Source organism: Dermacentor andersoni, chromosome 10 (genome assembly GCF_023375885.2).
Source record: "Dermacentor andersoni chromosome 10, qqDerAnde1_hic_scaffold, whole genome shotgun sequence".
Classification (NCBI taxonomy): domain Eukaryota; kingdom Metazoa; phylum Arthropoda; class Arachnida; order Ixodida; family Ixodidae; genus Dermacentor; species Dermacentor andersoni.
In genome coordinates, this window is record NC_092823.1 from 127,278,656 (window position 1) to 127,296,928 (window position 18,273).

Sequence of the window (18,273 nt, forward strand, 5' to 3'; positions counted from 1 at the left end):
TACGTGTCAAACGAGCGTCTGCTGACGTCCACATGATTTCCTCGCCGCTCTTCAACAGTGAAAACGCTGTCCCCTTTTACATTCAGCCGGAATTGCTTATACGAGTGTTTCTTCTTTTTTTATCTTAGAGTAAAGTTTGATCCTACCAAAAGCGTACATCTGAGTACACTTGCATCGGCTCGGCACAGATAAGATCGGTAAGAATGTCTGGTATTTCCTAATGGAATTAGCTAGAGGAGCAGTTCCAACGGGGTACTTCGTTGACGACAGAGGAGATAAAAAAAGAGAAAGCTACAGAGACACCTAAGCAATTCTTACTATGTGTGGAATGCGAGCGCATTACTCCTCGCTTAATGTATCGCTGATGTATGCGGCTTAGTTTGGTGTCGCGACGAAATGTTGCTGAGTGCAGCTGCGCTGAACATGCGTCCTTGTCGAAGTCTCCTACGACGAGCGTGGTGTTGCCGCAGCGTAGAAGCGAAGGCAGATTCCTGCACGCGGACGCTGCCGCGTCCTTTGAGACAGATTCGGCGCCCCGTATACGCACACAGCCGCGGGTCCCGTTTCGGCGATCTGCACAGCGCACACCTCCCCGTCTGCGCCGAAGCGGTCTCCGAGCTGGACGGGTCACAGGTGAAGTCCTGTCTTGACGTGTATGTAACGGCGCGGGCGACAACGTTGTCGGGTCGCTGAGCGGCGCACATGAACGAGTGTCCCATGATACGCCTCTTGTGATCCGGCCTCATCTGTGTCTCCGTGAGGGAAAGTATATCACCTGTGTTGACGTTCACATTGTGCGCCACGTCGTCCATGTGTCCTGCGCTTGCACGGCACCGTGCGCCAGCTGGTGAGTCGCCCTCCAGGCAGAGCCCAAACTCGTGCACAGCCTCTAAGATGTTCATCAATGTCACCTATTGCAACGGAGGCGCATTGCAACAGAGGCGCATTGCAACAGAGGCGCAATGCAACAGAGGCGCAATGCAACGGAGGCGCAATGCAACGGAGGCGCAATGCAACGGAAGCGCAATGCAATGGAGGTGCAATGCAACGGTGGCGCAGTGTTTAGCGAGCTCAGCTACGGAGTGGCAGCAGGGCGGTGGGGTAGAGGATCGAATCCTCATCGCGGCCACTTATTAAATGCGCAAGCATTTCTACGCCTCCCCAACGAGGAAACCCGTCCGTCACGTAAGACGATCGCCTTCAATGCAGGGCCTGCAACAGCGAGCGAATTGACCTTCGTCAAAGCCTCGCTGCCTTTGCGAACTACGTGGCGAGAACACAACGCACACGAAGCTATCAGCACTCGGCGCACTCTGTCCCCACGGCAGATCGCCTTCAAGATAGGGCCCACGCGCTCGCGCCATACGCCGCTGCCGCCGGAGTACGGCTGATAATGGCTCGACGCGGATGGTTAAGGAGCTAAAGATCGATGACGGCTTATAACTATTGGATCGTAATCAGCGTACCTGGTGTCGCCACGTACGAAAGTTTGCTTGCGTCATCAATTCACCTTGCGCCGCCGTCCGCAACGGTTCGTGTCGTTGAGGACGGTCTATCGTGCGACCGGTATACTTGAAGCTTGATCCGGTATACTTGAAACTTGACGGTATACCGAAGCTTGAGCCGACCGGTATACCGGTCGGATCTAGCTTCATAGTACTGAACATGGCACCGGGCCGCAGGGAGATGGGCAAGTGGCACAATTCTTGCGCATGCTCGGACAACTTCCAGAGGAGTCCCTGAGGGATTTCTTTTGTAAGATGAAGATGACGTAATTACTGTACCGTTTTTCTGCCACATCTTTCCGACGATGGCAGGGTAGCACAATGTGCCAAATAATGCTTTCGCATTGAAAACTGCGGCTCAAAATACTCGCTTCAGTTGCATTTCTTGCAGACAATTCTGCCACACACCCCCCCCCCCCCCTCCCCGCTCCACTTCCTCGCACGACTTCCTGTAACGTAGGCTATCCTGCTTTTCTCGTCGGCATTGGCTGTAATATATGGAGAGGCTTATTCCATTCTCGGTCGGGTCCGGGCCGCGGAGCCGGAAGTACATCAATCCTCAACTTCCGCCGTCACGGCGGAAGTGAAGCGCTCGCTGCAGCCCGCTCCCGCCTTTCTTGAGCCGAGACGGGGCTGCGGGAGCACGGAGTGCGGTGAACGGCGGCGGTCGATACGGGAGCCCAAGTTAACGGCGTAGCAATTGACGTCCGTTTGTCCTCCAGGACATTTCAACACATATCGCGCGCTCCACATCAGCTAACCATTAGGTGCACGTGTCATCTGCTTAGGTAACATCTAGATGCTATTGATAAGAAAATGAGACAAGCACCAGCCTAACAAGTTTCTTAAGGCGATAACGTAGGACACTCATTTATAACCGATCTAGCCGAAGTCCAATTTGGTTAGAGTTGGCTTTTTAAGTTGTCTTTGAAGCACTCATCCACCACTTCCTGTTCACTGGGATTGTATTCGTTGTCTTGCACAAACTGGGCAGCGTTCAATGCTCCACTCGTTCTGCAAGAAGTACTGCGTGGCTCCAACAGAGCACGCAAGATGACGAAATGCTGCACAAGTCGTGTTTGGATTATTATTCTACGACAATGTGGTAATATTTTAACTTGCGGCGCATTACGCAGCTTCTCACCGTGCTGGCGCCTGAACATGGCGGTCACGATGACGTCAGTTCCCCACGTTACACGAGTACGGTGTTTGTCTTTTTCCACGGTGGATGCTTTTCACCAGATTCACGCTGTTGTCGGTATGTCGCTCGGTGCAAGGCACGTGTTTCGTGCCATCACTCGTATCGTGCTAGTAACCCAAGATGGCGGTCACGATGATGTCAGCAGGTGCAAACCATTTATGGTGAGATCTACGACAACGTCTTTATTTATTCTTCCGCGCTATCGCAACCTGCGCTCTCACGAAGTACAGTCTTACAGTTACAACTATTTTGTTTGCTTGCTTGCCGTCAACCGAATGCGAATTTCTCGAAGCCTATCATAAAGAACCGAGATGCTGCTTCCATCAGTGGCACGTTCGTACTACTATCGTCTGCTTAATTCTTTTTTTGCCCGACAAATTGTGATACCCACGGGGCTTGATAAGATGCTATCGTTAGGTGGATGGATGCCTGTTGTGTACCTGTATGTTACTTTGCTCTTCTCTGAAACGAAGCAATCACAGGTAACAAAAGTACGCAAATAACAAGTAACCATCGCAAGGAATCGCAGGAAAAAAACTAGTCGCGAGTTTAATCAGCGTGCTGTTGTCTCTGTTGTGCCTGTCGGCTTTAAGCTGCGTATTGTTAAGCATGGAATACTTTTAGCCCGTTGTCGGCGACCTTGGGCCAAAAGCCAGAGCCGTTATCCGGGCACTCAAACGAGAACATCAGTGCAAGTTGTGAGAACAAAACTAGATCATTCGGGCAAACCGGTGAAATAGGCATTGCATACGCTAGTTACTTCCCAAACAAGTTACAAAAAATACTGCTTCCGAGTTCATCCAAATGTTTGTTCACAATGTCACTCAAGTTGTAACTTCTAGTACGCTGAAGTTCCATTCGTAATTTCCAATAGAGACGTTTAAAAAGCAGATACAGGGCACGGTACATGTGTTTGTCATCTTTTGGCGTTGAGACAGAGTTGCCTGTGCTCTTTTCGACGCCAGCGGTCCGTGAGTTCCGCGGCCTGGTGGCGTCCAAGTTTGTAGCGTCCTGGCACCGCGGATCACTGTTTAAGCGAGACGAGACTTTGCAATGAGGTTATGTCTGTGGCTGGAAACTGTTGCGTCCTTATGGACCAGTGAACAGTATGGCATGATGGGGTGTGGTGCGGTTGGTTGGTTGTGCCATTGCGAACATGTGCTGCACCCATTTTAAGATTGTGACTATATAGTATCACCTCCAACCAATCTGCCTTGCCGTTAGCCATTTCATGCTTACGTCTACTCCCAATTACGGGAGAGCCAACATGTTTTTTTTAGGTCTATGAACCAAGCAACCCTCCCAAACGATTCTTCGCCTGCTTGTTTATTTGTGGTTCCTTCTTTCCTTTTGTATTTGTCTTTGGTCACACTTCTCGTCATTTCACCATAATTTGCTCGCAAATAATTGACTTGGCGTCGGAACGTTTCACGGTGGTGCTGCAGAATTATGTCTCAGGCCAGCGTCTATACTTTGTTCTCGGTACTACCGTCTTTAATATTCATTGCCTTGTTACCGACATACCCCTAGTCCGTTAAGTTAGGCTGCGAAAACAACGGAGTCTGTCGTCTGGAACCTTGGCTCCCGTGTGATAACGAGCTTTGCCGGTCATTGCGTGATATCCTTCCGAACTACACTGTAAGATAATTTACACACTTAAATATGAATAAGGGCGCAAATCTGTCTATAATTCACACCCTTACACCATTTTTACATCCTTAAAAGTAAATAAGGGTGTAAATTATTTTGCAGCGTGCCGCACTTGCTTTCTCTACCCGCCGTGTGTTCAAGCTTCCTCTTCACAAAGAGAACGCAAAAGAAATGCAAAAAAAAGAAAACAAAAGAAAACGCAGAACGACAGACCTCAGCTATTCCTTCTGTTCCGATCTGGTTTTACTGTGACATCGCAAGGCTCTTGGGGGCAGACACCACAACTTTATGGCGAAAATCCTTTACTGTGTGATAGCATAGGACAGGTGCTAACACAGTTTAACGTTTTTTTAACTTCTGCCATAGAAAAATAAATAGAATAAGAGGGGAAGGTATCGTTAAGGGTATAGGCAGATGACTGCCCTATCAAACGGCTAACCACTTTCTACAATAAAATGGTGCAAACACTCACAGCACGAGGTAGTTGATTCGATTTCCAGCCACGGTGGCCGCTTTATGAGGCGGCGGAAAAAAAAAAGGAGGAAAAAGAAATTTCGTGTTACCTAATTTAGGAACACGTTAAGGAACCACTGGTAGTCAAAGCTATTCCGGCGGCCTCCACTATACGACGTGCCTCATAACCCGCTGTGTAGTTTCGAAACGTGAAGTAAAAACTTTGCCGCTGGGCCATTTCGTTCGAAATGCTCACGAAAGGATGCTGCGCAAGACAGACTAAGAACGGCAGCACGAAACAGGGACTAGCCCTGACTTTCAACTAATCTTATTTCATACTGAGGTGGTCAATTCAAGCGCGTTACAGCGTCGTTCCGTTTACTACGCTACACTTACACAAAAGACACAGAAAAAGAAGTGACACACCTCTGCAAATTGCGCGAATCTGTGTCAGTTTCTATTTTTTTTTTGGGGGGGGGGGGGGGGCGGGGCTTTGCGTAACAGTATAGCGCAGTAAACGAAACGATGTGATGTCAACTGGCTCCACTCGAAGCCTCATGGGCCATTACAACTATAGTCGCAATGAGACAACATACATTCACTACATAAAAAAATGCTGTGAATATTTACTAAATGATTACGTCACTTCAACATGTCGACAAGAACATTTTATCGCTGCGAAACAAGGAAATTCAAGTACCGCTCACGTACACTATAGTTGGCCCTTAGAGGTGGAACGGTAAGCTCCCTAATGTTTTAATGCTATAGCATTACAGGCCGGCTGCTAGTGTACACACACTGTAGAAAACCGACAAAAGAAAACGTGGGTCTATCTCGAAGGCAGTGTCGTGTAGCACAACGTCTCAAATTGAAAGTTGTCACGAGGGAAGAATGCGAGAAACTGGCACGTGACGCACGGACAAGGCGTTCTTCACGTGATCATGGTCACGTGAGATCGTGGCCTAATGGCTATAGAGCACTGGGCTGCGGTACTGGAACACCAGTCCCACCCATCGGGGACTCATCACTGTATAGCATTACATGTGGACTTCACCTAATTTGGAGGCACCTAAGAGAAACTCGAGGTGTTCATGCAGCCATGCCCCAGCGCGTCCTACTGTGCGTGAAAGTTGAAGTTTATAAGAAATGCGAGGCCTAGGAACATCACTTCTATAAATGAGAGTGTGCAAAGCCAAGTATTCGTTTGCATACTTCGGACATTGTTTTTTGAAAGCTTTCCTTTTTTTTCAAGTTTGTCGTCTGCTTGCATGCCTTTGCTTGCCGGCGAGCACTCTTCACTGTCACGTGAGAGTATGTAGCACATGTCCGAGCGTGTGGGAAGGAACATTTTTTAAAACAGGTTCAGGGGGAGGAAGACGCGATAATAAACAACTGGCGTTCCTTCTGACTACTACTGTGGGCGTGAGCCATATGTTCCAGCTGGGGCACCACGTTGGTCGGATTTACTGTGACAGGGTAAGTAACAGTTGCTCGCAATAAACAACCGCGTTTCAGCATCAGGAAGTGAGGTAACTCGCGAATCCTCTGATCCAGCTCCTCGAGGACGCGGGCTGTTGTGCAAGATGTACTTCCGCTGTTCCCGAAATATACAACGTCTCCGCGGTTATCCCCCTCCCGTGGGTAAAAGTGGCCAAATCCCCTCGTAGGATTACGAGACCAGCGTTGGCCGAACGTTTGTTGCGCAGTTCCGCGCCGTGGCGCTGCTGTCACTTGAAAGCGCGTATAACAATGTCGCAAGAGGGCTGTATAAATGACGACAGCTTTTGTGGAGTTTCCCCAAGTGCATGAACCGGTTGCTGCAGCATCAATTGTCAAAGATACAATAGTGCCGGCAGTGAGAACACAGAAGTATGTAGAAGAAATAGAAGGGGGAGGGGGGGAGGCACTAGCGTAGACGTGCGACTTCAAGTGCATCGCAAAACGTAGCTTCGCCAAAGAGTGATGGATGCTTTCCTCATGCATTTTCTTATGTTTCTTTTTTTTCTTTTATTTCGAATTATCCCTATAGGCCCCTGACGAGCATATTACATGTTAGTAGGTGGGGAGAAGGAAGGGAGGGGGGTTGATACAATGAAGGTGTGTCGTGAATAGTTATGTTAAATAAACAGCAAAAATATTATACCGAATTAATAACTGGATAGTAGAACAACATTGCAGAATAATCAAAATAAAGGGGGAAGAAGTTGCAAATACACAAAGGCATACCACGTGTACAACACTGATTAGGTGTTTCATTGCACACAAAACCTAATGTACACAGAATACAAAGCTCAAGAAGTAGAAAGGAGAAGGGTGAGCGATTGATTAGTGTAGCGCACGCATAACGTCATTGACCGCAAAAATAAATATGTGAAAATTCTTCTGTTTCGTCGGTTATACTTACTGTGTCACTTAAATGACTGCAAGAAAGGTAAAGTCGCGCTTCGGCGCTTCCAGCAGAGCAGAAATTCCCTGAAAACAAAAACAAAACAGAAGGTGCAAAAGGGGGTCAGGAGGGAAAAGAAAAGTTGAAGGCAGTGGAGCGATGTCGGACTGCACCTACGGGGGCACAAGTATCCTCTGAAAGGACAGTCTATCAGTTGTCTAGGTTTTGAATTTGAAAGATATCCTTTCAACAAGGCACATCAGAGACAGCAGGGCAACATGTTAGCGACATATTCCTGTTTCGAGTAGCAGATGTTGCCCGCGGTACCGACAGATATTCCGATTATCGGTTCAGAAGCGTTCATACTTCTTCCAGCAGTGGACAGCATGAATGATAAAGATGTCATTCGCAAAACTACTACTGCGAAGATGGCGACAGCTTTGCGTTGCTTACGCATCACTGACCTGGTGACCAGTTTTCGCAACTTTCCTTAACGTCTGCCAGTTCTAGAGATTGAGCGTCGACGCAGATCAAAATAAACAGCATTTGAGTCGCGGCATAAGATATCTCTTCAGGTTGCGTCACACGCGAAATCGCGCACTCAAAGCAGGCGGCGTTGTAGTCCCGAAAATGGCGCAGTGATGTGACCAAATTCTAAAACATGAGAAAGTCCTTTGAGGAGTGTAATAAGAAAGTCTAAAGGCAGTGAAGGAGACTCGAGTTGGCATCGAGATCGTTCTTCTGCTGTCAGTCGTCTGCTGGCAATGGCAAAAATATACGCCCTCTGTTACGCGTCGTCAGTGCCGTCTGGACAACGGGTGCCAGACGGCATCATGAAATCCACAGCACTTTCAGTCATACCGGGATCTGAAGGGCTCAAAATGAAATTGCAAGCAAATACGAATAAAAAAAAGAAGAATAGCGACACCACGAGCTTTGAAGTTCGACCAATAACAGCTGGAACTGTGTCTCAGACAGCGACCAGTGATATAATGGCGTCCGGCCTTTTCGAAACGGGTGTAGGTTGTAGTTTTCGTGTCATTTCAGTTTAATACAGCTTTTTTTCTTCGCAACTTTTTCATGGAAGGAGGGCATCATTTTTGCCAAGACGGTGCTCAGGACTGTGTGCAGTAATCGTAAGTCAGCGCTGTTGTAACTTTCATGTGCTGAAGTTTCGGTTTGGCTAGATTCAGTTATATTATACCGGCGCGCACTTCTGCAGTCACAAGAAATTGCGCTGTGGCAACTTTGCGAATGAGACCGAAAGGACGGAGAAGAGACAGTACAAAACAAAGCTTGAGTTAAATGAACTGCGGTGTAGCTTTGCCGTAGAAGAGTCTGGCTTGTTGCTTTTTGCAATGTTTGCTTGTGTACCACACTGACACTGTGCAGAACACTGTAGCTGCGAAGTTGTGGGGCACAAAGTGTCTCTTTAGGACTACGTACAACGCCGATGCCGTTAAGGATGGCCTAATGAGGCGAAACGATAAAATACAATGAAATATGAGATCATTTGGTGAAGCAAAGTCCAGTGAATGGTAAATTATGTTATTATTTCGCGTAAGCTGTAAGCCAATAAAGAATGCTTGCCCTGTTTACGCTAACACAGACACATTGTACGGAATGGTGATTTCTTTTTTGAAAGGCGGAGTTACGGACTTCTGAACTTTGCTCTTAAATTTCTTTATTTATCATATTTCTGTAATATTCAGTGAACGCTTCAAATGAGGCTTCACATCTACATCACGCTTACAACTAACACTTGTACTGCTTCAACGTATGTACTTTACAGAACCACGGCCCCTGTTTCTGGTACGGAGTGGCAGACTTCTATTCGCGCTTCATTTTCATAATCTTACCGATTTCCCAAATTTTTTTAACGAAAGACTATGACGTCCTATAATGCTTCTCACGGGCGGTAGAATGTTTTCTCCCTTAAACGAAACAAATTTTATTTAAGCCAGTTCAGCCGTTGCCCAACGACAGCATTCTTGCGTTTTACATATGTGGTTGAATGGGCAAATTAGAATGTGTTCCTCGCTAAAGCTCCCTAAGCTGCAGCTCGGGGGCTTCTGTCTAAATAAAGAGATACGGCGGAGTGCGTTTTTTATCGGCAACCTGCTGAACTAGCTGCTCTTCGCGCTGCACTCCGTTTCGTCAGTCGGGAGCCACCTCGACAATGGTCCATCTTCAGCGACTCAAAGGCAGCCCTACAATCTATACTATCAGCTCTGCGTCGCGGGCCATTCGAACAGCTCGTATTCGATATTAGATGCCTACTCCATACATCACAGGAGAAAGGACACCACGTGATGTTTCAGTGGCTGCCAAGTCACTGCGGCGTCACTGGAAACGAAGACGCCGATAATGCCGCTCGGGCAGCTCTTGAAGACGCACAAGAAGAAGCCATACCGCTTTCACGATCCGACGCAGCTAGCAGACTTCGAGTGCTTGCACAGGAGATGACGCTCTCTTCATGGTGCACACCAAACAGCCAGACCAACCAGAGCAACCGTCAATACCACCTGCCCTCTTTGATGCATCTCTATATGCCAACTGGACTCCGCCGAAGCGAGGCGACTCTGCTTTATCGCTTATGGTTAGGGGTGGCTTTCACGAAATCTTACTCATTCCGCATTGGAATGGCCGACAACGCTCTCTGCAATGCCTGTCTTTGCGAGGAGACGCTGCAACACATTCTGTGCGACTGTCCTGAATATAATGTTCAGCGACAGTCCCTGGCATCCGTTCTCGCGCACCTTGACACTAGACCATTGTCCCTCGACACGATTTTCACATGCCGCCGACAGAAGACATCGCAGGTGAAGGCGACGAAGGGACTACTTCAGTTTTTGAAAGAGACGGGATTGGACAAGCGGCTCTGACAGTGTTATCACGTACAATGCCAGATTGATGGACTCTACCGGACGATGTTTGTGTGCTGTGCTATGTGCTCTCTCTCTCTCTCTCTCCCCCTTCCCCATCTTTCATCGCCCCCATCCCTCTCCCATGTGTAGGGTAGCAAGCCGGTTACGCTAAACTGGTTAACCTCCCTGCCTTTCCTTCTCTACTTTTTCCTTCCTTCCTTCCTTATCGGCAACCACTTCACTGAATTTCTTCAGCTTTCCTACATTTACAACAAATAGTTAAAACGTAATGACCGCAAGAAGCGGATTCTTTATTTAAGCCGTCGGTATATTTTATAGAAAGCCTTGAAGATCGCGAAATTAAAGAAAAACTACAAAGTTTGCAACTGCATAACTCACCAAAAGAAAATTATATTACAATTATGTAAACTGCACCTTAGAGAAAATCTAAAGCGGCCAATATTTACGTATCGTAAACCCCTCTAAATTGTACTACTAATTTGTGAATAAGTCTTTTGCTAAATCTTTGTAAGACTTGCAACAATTTCATGTAAACTATAACTTCATGACCAAATTTGTCCGCTATAGATGCCGCAACACATGCAGTTTCCAGCGCTGCCACATCTACTTTTGGTGCAGAGTTACGGATTGGTAAACTTCGTCCTTCTATATATTTTTCAAGCTTACCGAATCTCGGCAATTTTCGTAAAAAAGAAATGTAGATCCTAAATCAAAATTTTGCTTGCCATACTCTCGCAGGAACTTAAGCTTCTCTCTCTCTCTCAAATAGAATAAACTTCATTCAAGTTGGTCCGAAGGTTGCCTCACAAAAGCATTTGTTTGGTTTACTTTCAATTCAATAGGCGGCGTAGGAGTTGGCACCAAGCTGAAAGCGCGCTCACAAATCAAGAAATCATTTTATCCACAAGTGTAGGGCACGCTTAACCCCGTGATTTCCTCGTAGATGATGGAGCACGCCTTAACGGCTGCGGTGTAGTGGGCGCACAGCACAGGCTTGGCTTTGGCGACGTAACGGGGCCTGCGTGCTCCCATCTGTCTGTACTCTCCCGCTGTTTACCGGAGGGATCATTAGAACGAGTGCGTTCGGGCTCCTCGCAAGGCATGCTGATGACGTCGAACCCAGCTTTAGCAACGTAGGTGCTACGAAGTTCGCCGCGGATTACGCCTACGCTAGCGCAGTTCTATCCGGAAAGGCGCATGCTGCAATCTGTATTGGAGGATCTAAATACGGGTACCCGGGAATTGGGAGAGTCCCCTCGAGGTCTGCGTAGGAAGGGAGCCGAGTGTCTCTGACGCCATCCTAAAACACACGCACCCCGCCGTGGGCGCGACCGAAAATAATCGCTCAGGAATTGCGGTGCTAATTCGCTGCGACGAGCACGCGGCACGTACTAGCTTGGCTGTCGGTAGGAGGTGGCGTGCTCCTCGTGTTGTCACTTCTCGGTCGGTTCTTTTTTCTTTTTAATGCGGTAGCATTACCACGGTCGGAGCCGGAAAAGAAAGGGGTATGTTTGTGAAGTGCAGGAGGGCAGTCACGTGGTAGAGGTGGGATGGGAGAGCTTAGAAAAACATATATAGTATGCACGAGAAGAAAGTGGGTTAGCTGAGGGGCCCGATTTTTATTAATCATATCATAAGAAGCCAACAAAGAGGGACACCAAGGACAACACAGGGGAAATTACTTGTATATACATATATATGGTTTCTTCATAGTTCATTACGCAGGACCTGACGTAACATATGCAGGAAAGAGTCGACGAACCTTTTGGAAGACGTATTTACTTAACATTTTCGGCTGGTGGAACAGCCTGTACTTTGACGAAGGCTGGTCAGCCAGCCGAAAACGTTATGTACATACGTCTTCCAAAAGATTCGTCGTCCCTTTTCTGCATATTATATATATATATATATATATATATATATATATATATATATATATATATATATATATATATATATATAGGGTGCTCAGCTTTCATGCACCAATATTTAAAAATATGCAAATGCCACGTATCTGGGCAGTGACATGCCGTCGCTTCGTGATACTCAGATTGTTTTTCCATTCCGCCTAATACCATAATTAGTCTTAATTAATTTTATCAAATGATGTAATCAGGTGTCAATGAGAAAAGTGTCAATGAGAAAATTGTAGACCAGAAAGGAAAACTCCCGATACGGCTTTCTGTGGCTCATTACGTGCTACGTAAGTGTTTTTGCAAGCGTGAAAGAAGCCCGCGAATGCACGCATAGGTGTCGTGAGATTGGGAGCTCGAGACATCTTGCGTGTATTCGCGGGCTCCTTTCGCGGTTAGAAAATCACTGTTATGTAGGACATAATGAGCAGCAGATAGCTGTATCGGGAGCTTTCCTTTTTGCTCTACAATTTTCTCATTGACATTTTTCATCTGATTACATCATTCGAGAAGCTTAATTAAGACTTAGTATGCTTAGAACGACAGAAAGCTGAGCTAGTTGGTAAGGATTCATTATGCAACAAATGAATGCAAAAAATAATCTGAGTATCTCCAAGCGACGGCAAACAGCATCACCTTGGATCTATCCACACTTGGATATTTTTACACCTTGGTGCATGGTAGCCGGGCAGCCTGTGTGTGTGTGTATATATATACACAGGGAGAGAGAGAGAGACGTAGCTCTGCACTGGAACAGTAGCTTTGACGGAAACACACTGAACACGTGGTGTTTCTGAATCCACCTAATCCAACTAACGTAGTAGACGGCAAACTAAGCAGAAGAAGAAAAAGATGCATAAAGGAAGATATGCTTATGCATAAAGGAGAAGTGGCCTCGGCCACTTCTTGCCAGGACTGGCCAGTACTACCAGGACTGGCCAGTACTACCAGGACGTACCAGGACTGGCCAGGACTGGGCTTGTGCCATCAAACCTGACACATCATCAGTGATTATTGGAGGCCGCTGGAGCAGGCCACCGTCCTGCACTAGACGTAAAAGAGCAGATGTCCATTGTCAGATGACAACGCTTATCTGACTCAACAAATAAATACAGTGCGAGTGCGGGAACGCATAGACATATATTAATTAATTGATTAATTAATTCGCTGCCTATTAACTTACAGCAGGAGGCTTACACCAACAACAAGATCTAAGTGAGACAATCCTGTGCATCGAGGGGTGCAGATATTAAAAAAATATTTTCTCCTTAATAGAACATCGTGGATAAATAGTTGCAATATTGCTCATCAACGTAGCCTCTCAAGTCAAAGCGTAGCCTCACATTTTTACCAAAATTTTAAGCTTTCGCCATGTGTGCCGTGCGTGCTATGCGAAACTAATTTTACCCTAAGTTCAGGCACTTTTTTTTCTTATCCCATCTGTAATACTTCTAGAATTTATCTTGCTAATTTGTTTCTTGTTCCTTAGTAACGGCTGCTGTCACATAAAAAAATGGGTCGTGTGCTTGCACGATAGGCCATCTACATGACCGTGTCGCTGGACGCTGCGTTTTGCTGCCACGAGTATTTGCGTTCCCTAGGCAGATCACCGAGGGCAGCACCCGCGTGTTAGCCGAAATAAGACACACAAAAAACTGCTAATTTACGTGCCAGAACCACGATATGGTCACGGCTCACGCAGTAGTGGGGTAGTGGGGATTAATTTGGGACAACCGGTGTACGTTAACGTGAGCCTAAATACAAGTACTCGTGCGTCGTTGCATCCCGCCCACATCGTAATGCGGCCGTCGTGGCCGGTTATCGAACCCGAGACCTGCAGCTTAGCAGCGCGCAACACCATAACCACGGAACTGGAGTGCCGCATCGGAGCGGAGAATGGTTGCATTGAATTGAATTCTGGGGTTTTGCGTGCCAAAACTCACGATTTCCTTATGAGGTAGAGGTGGGTCTCCGGATTAATTTTGATCACCGCGAGGAATCCTTAACGTGCCCCCTTGTGAACCGGACACGGGCGCCTCTGTGTTTCGCATCCCCGCCGCGGCTGGGATTCGATCCCGCGACCTCCTGCAGAAGTTAGCGCGACGCTACAGCCGGTAAGCCACCGTGGCGAGTCGCGGAGAACGGTGACAGGAAATGAAACAGAGGAAAGGAAGAGGGAACGTAGCCTGAAAGGAAGCTATGAATTAAGTAATGGGCATAAAAGAAAAATATGTGAAGAAATGAATGAAGGAAGGAAGACGAAAAGAAAGATCAGAATGCAATCGAAGGAACAAAAACAAAAGAAGGAAGACTGCAAGAAAGAAAAGACGAAGAATAGAGGAAGGAAGACAGAAAGACATGGAGAGTAATGAAGGAACGCGGGTTGGAAGAAGAAGCAATAAATAAATGAAGGAAGGAATCAAGGCTGAAAGAAAGAAAAAAGAGTAACGAATGAAGACTGCGAGAAAGCGGGGCGGAAAGAACGAAATGTTTTGCTGTTTCTGATGTGTTCTCAAGGAATCTTAAATATCGAGCGAGGAAAAAATGCGTGTGTGTGTGAGAGAGAGAGAGAGAGAGAACGAAATTTCTGAGCAGAGCGTGGGCGTTGAAAAGCATTCCGGCACATTCGGTTCTGCCGGCGCCGTCTCCTATTGCTCCGCTAGTTTGTTCGACGTGGCACCTTTCTTTTATTACTGCGTCGCTTTCTGTTTCGTTCCCGCCTCTTTGGGCACGAAAGCTGTCGCCAGCGTGGCGTCCTTTCGGTCTCTCAGAATGCGCCAACACCTCGCGCGTCGCGGACTTTCAGCTGCTCCTCTTCGAATGCAAGCAGTGCACGGGGAAAGCCATATTCTTTTGAAATAGTTTCTCGCGGTCAAAGCGCGCACGAACGCGCGTTATTTGCACTGAAAAGGCGCCGCACACGATCATTCGCGCGTCTGAGAATGCGATAAAGCGGCGCTATTTATGGCACTGCAGATACCAGAAAGATAAAGAAAAAAAAAACGGAAATAGATAGGAAAGCGCTAGACGGAAAGCATGTTCGGCGAGACCTCGCGGTGGTTCGGATAGAAGGAGACGGGCGTGCGCTATTTGTTTTGCAGTCGACGTTGAACTCGTATTAAATGCAGTGGCATTTATATAAGCCTGCTTTCAGCTATTCTTGCTGGTGCTGTAGCAGTCTGGCGCGCCTCCTTTGCAATGTCGTTTTGTTTCCTTTTTTTTTTGTCAAAAAAGACCCTTGCTATCGTCTAACCGTGTTGACAGTTCTTTGGGGATTTGGCTTCCTCACTGGCGCGTGAGATGCCCGGTAAAATCCAGAAGTGTGGAGCTGCTAGCAAGAGTATTACATGACCTTCAATAGACTGTTTGCGAAAAGTGTATTGAGGCAACGAAAATTGTAAACGAAAATGGCTAAATAAAATAAACCTTTTATGGCGACGCAGCGAGAGGGTATAGTGTAGATGACAGACCCACAGACGTGTCTGTCATGTTCTCTTTTCTCCATTTTTGCGTCGCGCCTTCAGTTCTTCATGAATATCTCCTGCGCCATTGCGCACATGTTTGCGACGCGGCCAAATTAAACGTTTGGTTCCTATGTAAAACTGCGGTCAAGATAAAAGAATCCTCAATGACGCTCTCCTGAAGAGATGTCAGGTATTTTAAAGCAGAAAATTAATTTATCTATTTATTCATTTCTTTTGTTTACTTACTTACTTGTTTATTTATTGAACATTCTTTTACGCACAGAGGAACCGCTTTAATATGGTCATGACCTTTATGTTTCCTTGTCCTTTAGGTGAACTTGAGAAAACATACCTTGTGTGTACCGTATGTTTACTCTTACTTTCGTACAACTCAAGGAAACGGACTTTATCTTTCCTGTAGGATGTGCCCTTTGTGTTTACGGCAGGATGTTACCTGTGTGTGCGCTCTGCGTTACCTAGCTGTGTACTCCCTCGAGTGCACATCCAGGTAACATAGAGTGCACCCAGGGATCAACTTTTAACACATGCTACAGATATATCATCTATCTGAAATATGTACAGCCACTAGTGCATCCAAGAAAAAAATGGGGGGGGGGGGGGGGCGCCTGCCTGCCCCCTCCTTATCTATCTTGGCAGCATCCGATGCATTAATGGCCACGCAGTCTTGGATCGCAAGGCTAAAGGCAAGGATTATTTCGTCTGTCTGAAGCCCCGTTACGCACACATTGCTTAAGAGACGTGTGCAACTGTCTCGTGCAATTTCTGAGTAAACCTGAATGGAATTGCTTTACATGTTCAAGATATTTGAACATACACGCGTGACAATACATAGTCTTAAACATACACACACTTGACGTTGATGGACAGTCTACGAAAGGACCGTGGTGCATTAATCTATACATTACCAAGGACTAGAGGACCATCAGAATAGTGTTTAACTAAGCTAGTTGGCTCATAGCTAAGACGGGTTTTGAACAGCTTAAGTGAACAACGAAATACTTACTAAGATAGACAAAGACGTCCCTGTACTAGCATCTCAGAGTTGTTTGTACAGCGACGTCCCTGTATGTCTTGCTTATTCCTTTGTTTTTCAGTTCACCTGTTCAGAACTAGCCTTGACTAAAGGACGGTGAAGAACGTAAAATGAAGAAGGAAATAGGAAAGCCCATTTTCTGGAAATGTTAAATTCTAGACAAGAAGCTGGAGGAGAAATGAGTTGTGAAAATTAAGTAGGGGCAAAAACGTGAAACAGGAGAATTGGCGGCGCATTCATCCTTTGGAGACTATTGGCTATTTTAATTCAATTAACAATCCATCTTATGAAGAGCGCGTCATTAGCGATGGTTTCTTTTATATGAGGATTATTATGAAAAGTATCACATGTCTAGTGACAGAGGGTCATTGAAGAGCAGACGTGCCCAATGTCACATATCCAGTCACCCAAGCTGGCGTGAAAGAGGTTCGGCAAAGAACGGAACGTACGCAGTAACCCTAGTTAACCTGACGGTTGGTTTTGAACGCGGTGTCCTCGGCATAGCAGCCCAAAGATCTTCCCATTTGACCATGGACTACTTAGTGACGCAGGTTGGTGTGAAATAGGTTGCGCGTGGACATACATACATACATTACATACATACATACATACATACATACATACATACATACATACGTACGTACGTACATACATACATACATACATACATACATACATACATACATACATACGTACGTACGTACGTACGTACGTACGTACGTACGTACGTACGTACATACATACATACATACATACATACATACATACATACATACATACATACATACATACATACATACATACATACATACATACATACATACATACATACATACATACATACATACATACATACATACATACATACATACATACATACATACATACATACATACATACATACATACATACATACATACATACATACATACATACATACATACATACATACATACATACATACATACATACATACATACATACATACATACATACATACATACATACATACATACATACATACATACATACATACATACATACATACATACATACATACATACATACATACATACATACATACATACATACATACATACATACATACATACATACATACATACATACATACATACATCGCAAACTGCGTTCCCAAAGAATGGTAGTCGCGTTGAAGAGTTTGTAGTCCTTAGCTTTATATTACTGGATGCGTCCTGAAAGAGTAACGTAGTCGAACGTATACCAGCGAGATTAAAGGGGAAGCGACAGACAGTCTTACGAACGCAGCGAGCACGCCAGACACTTCCGCGGTGCTCGGCGTCACCGCCTTGATTTGCTAGGAATGCCACACAGAAAAAAAATAGTTTGTAACATTCTTCAGACGCCGACAATAGAAATCAGCAAGATCCGTGTACGGCATTTCCTTTTTTTTTAAACGAACATATTTGTTATTGCGAACGAATCGGAAATGGCATCCTAGTTTGTCAGTCGGATATCAGCCTCCACGTTTACGAAATGTTTCTCCTGCAACTGTTCGCTTTACACTGTCAAGGTGCATTCCGCGATAAATGTGTTGATGCGACACTGATACTGCTTAAATGCAAATGCTTCTGGTTTGGGATCTCTCGGAACGATTGCATTTGAATGTCACAAGGGGACTGTGCCGGAATCTCATTTTGGAAGGTAAAGAAAACATATTACAAACCCCTTCTCTTCAATGTCATGCACCACTCTGTTGTAGCAACAACTTCGCGCCGGT

General features: G+C 46.0%; 1 protein-coding gene across 1 annotated transcript in view; it reads left to right on the plus strand.

The window, feature by feature from the left end:
* The window catches only part of LOC126544997 (adenosine receptor A2b-like), a 127,376-nt gene that overhangs the window by 94,097 nt on the left and 15,006 nt on the right, over positions 1-18,273 (plus strand). The gene's annotated exons all lie outside the window — the stretch shown is intronic.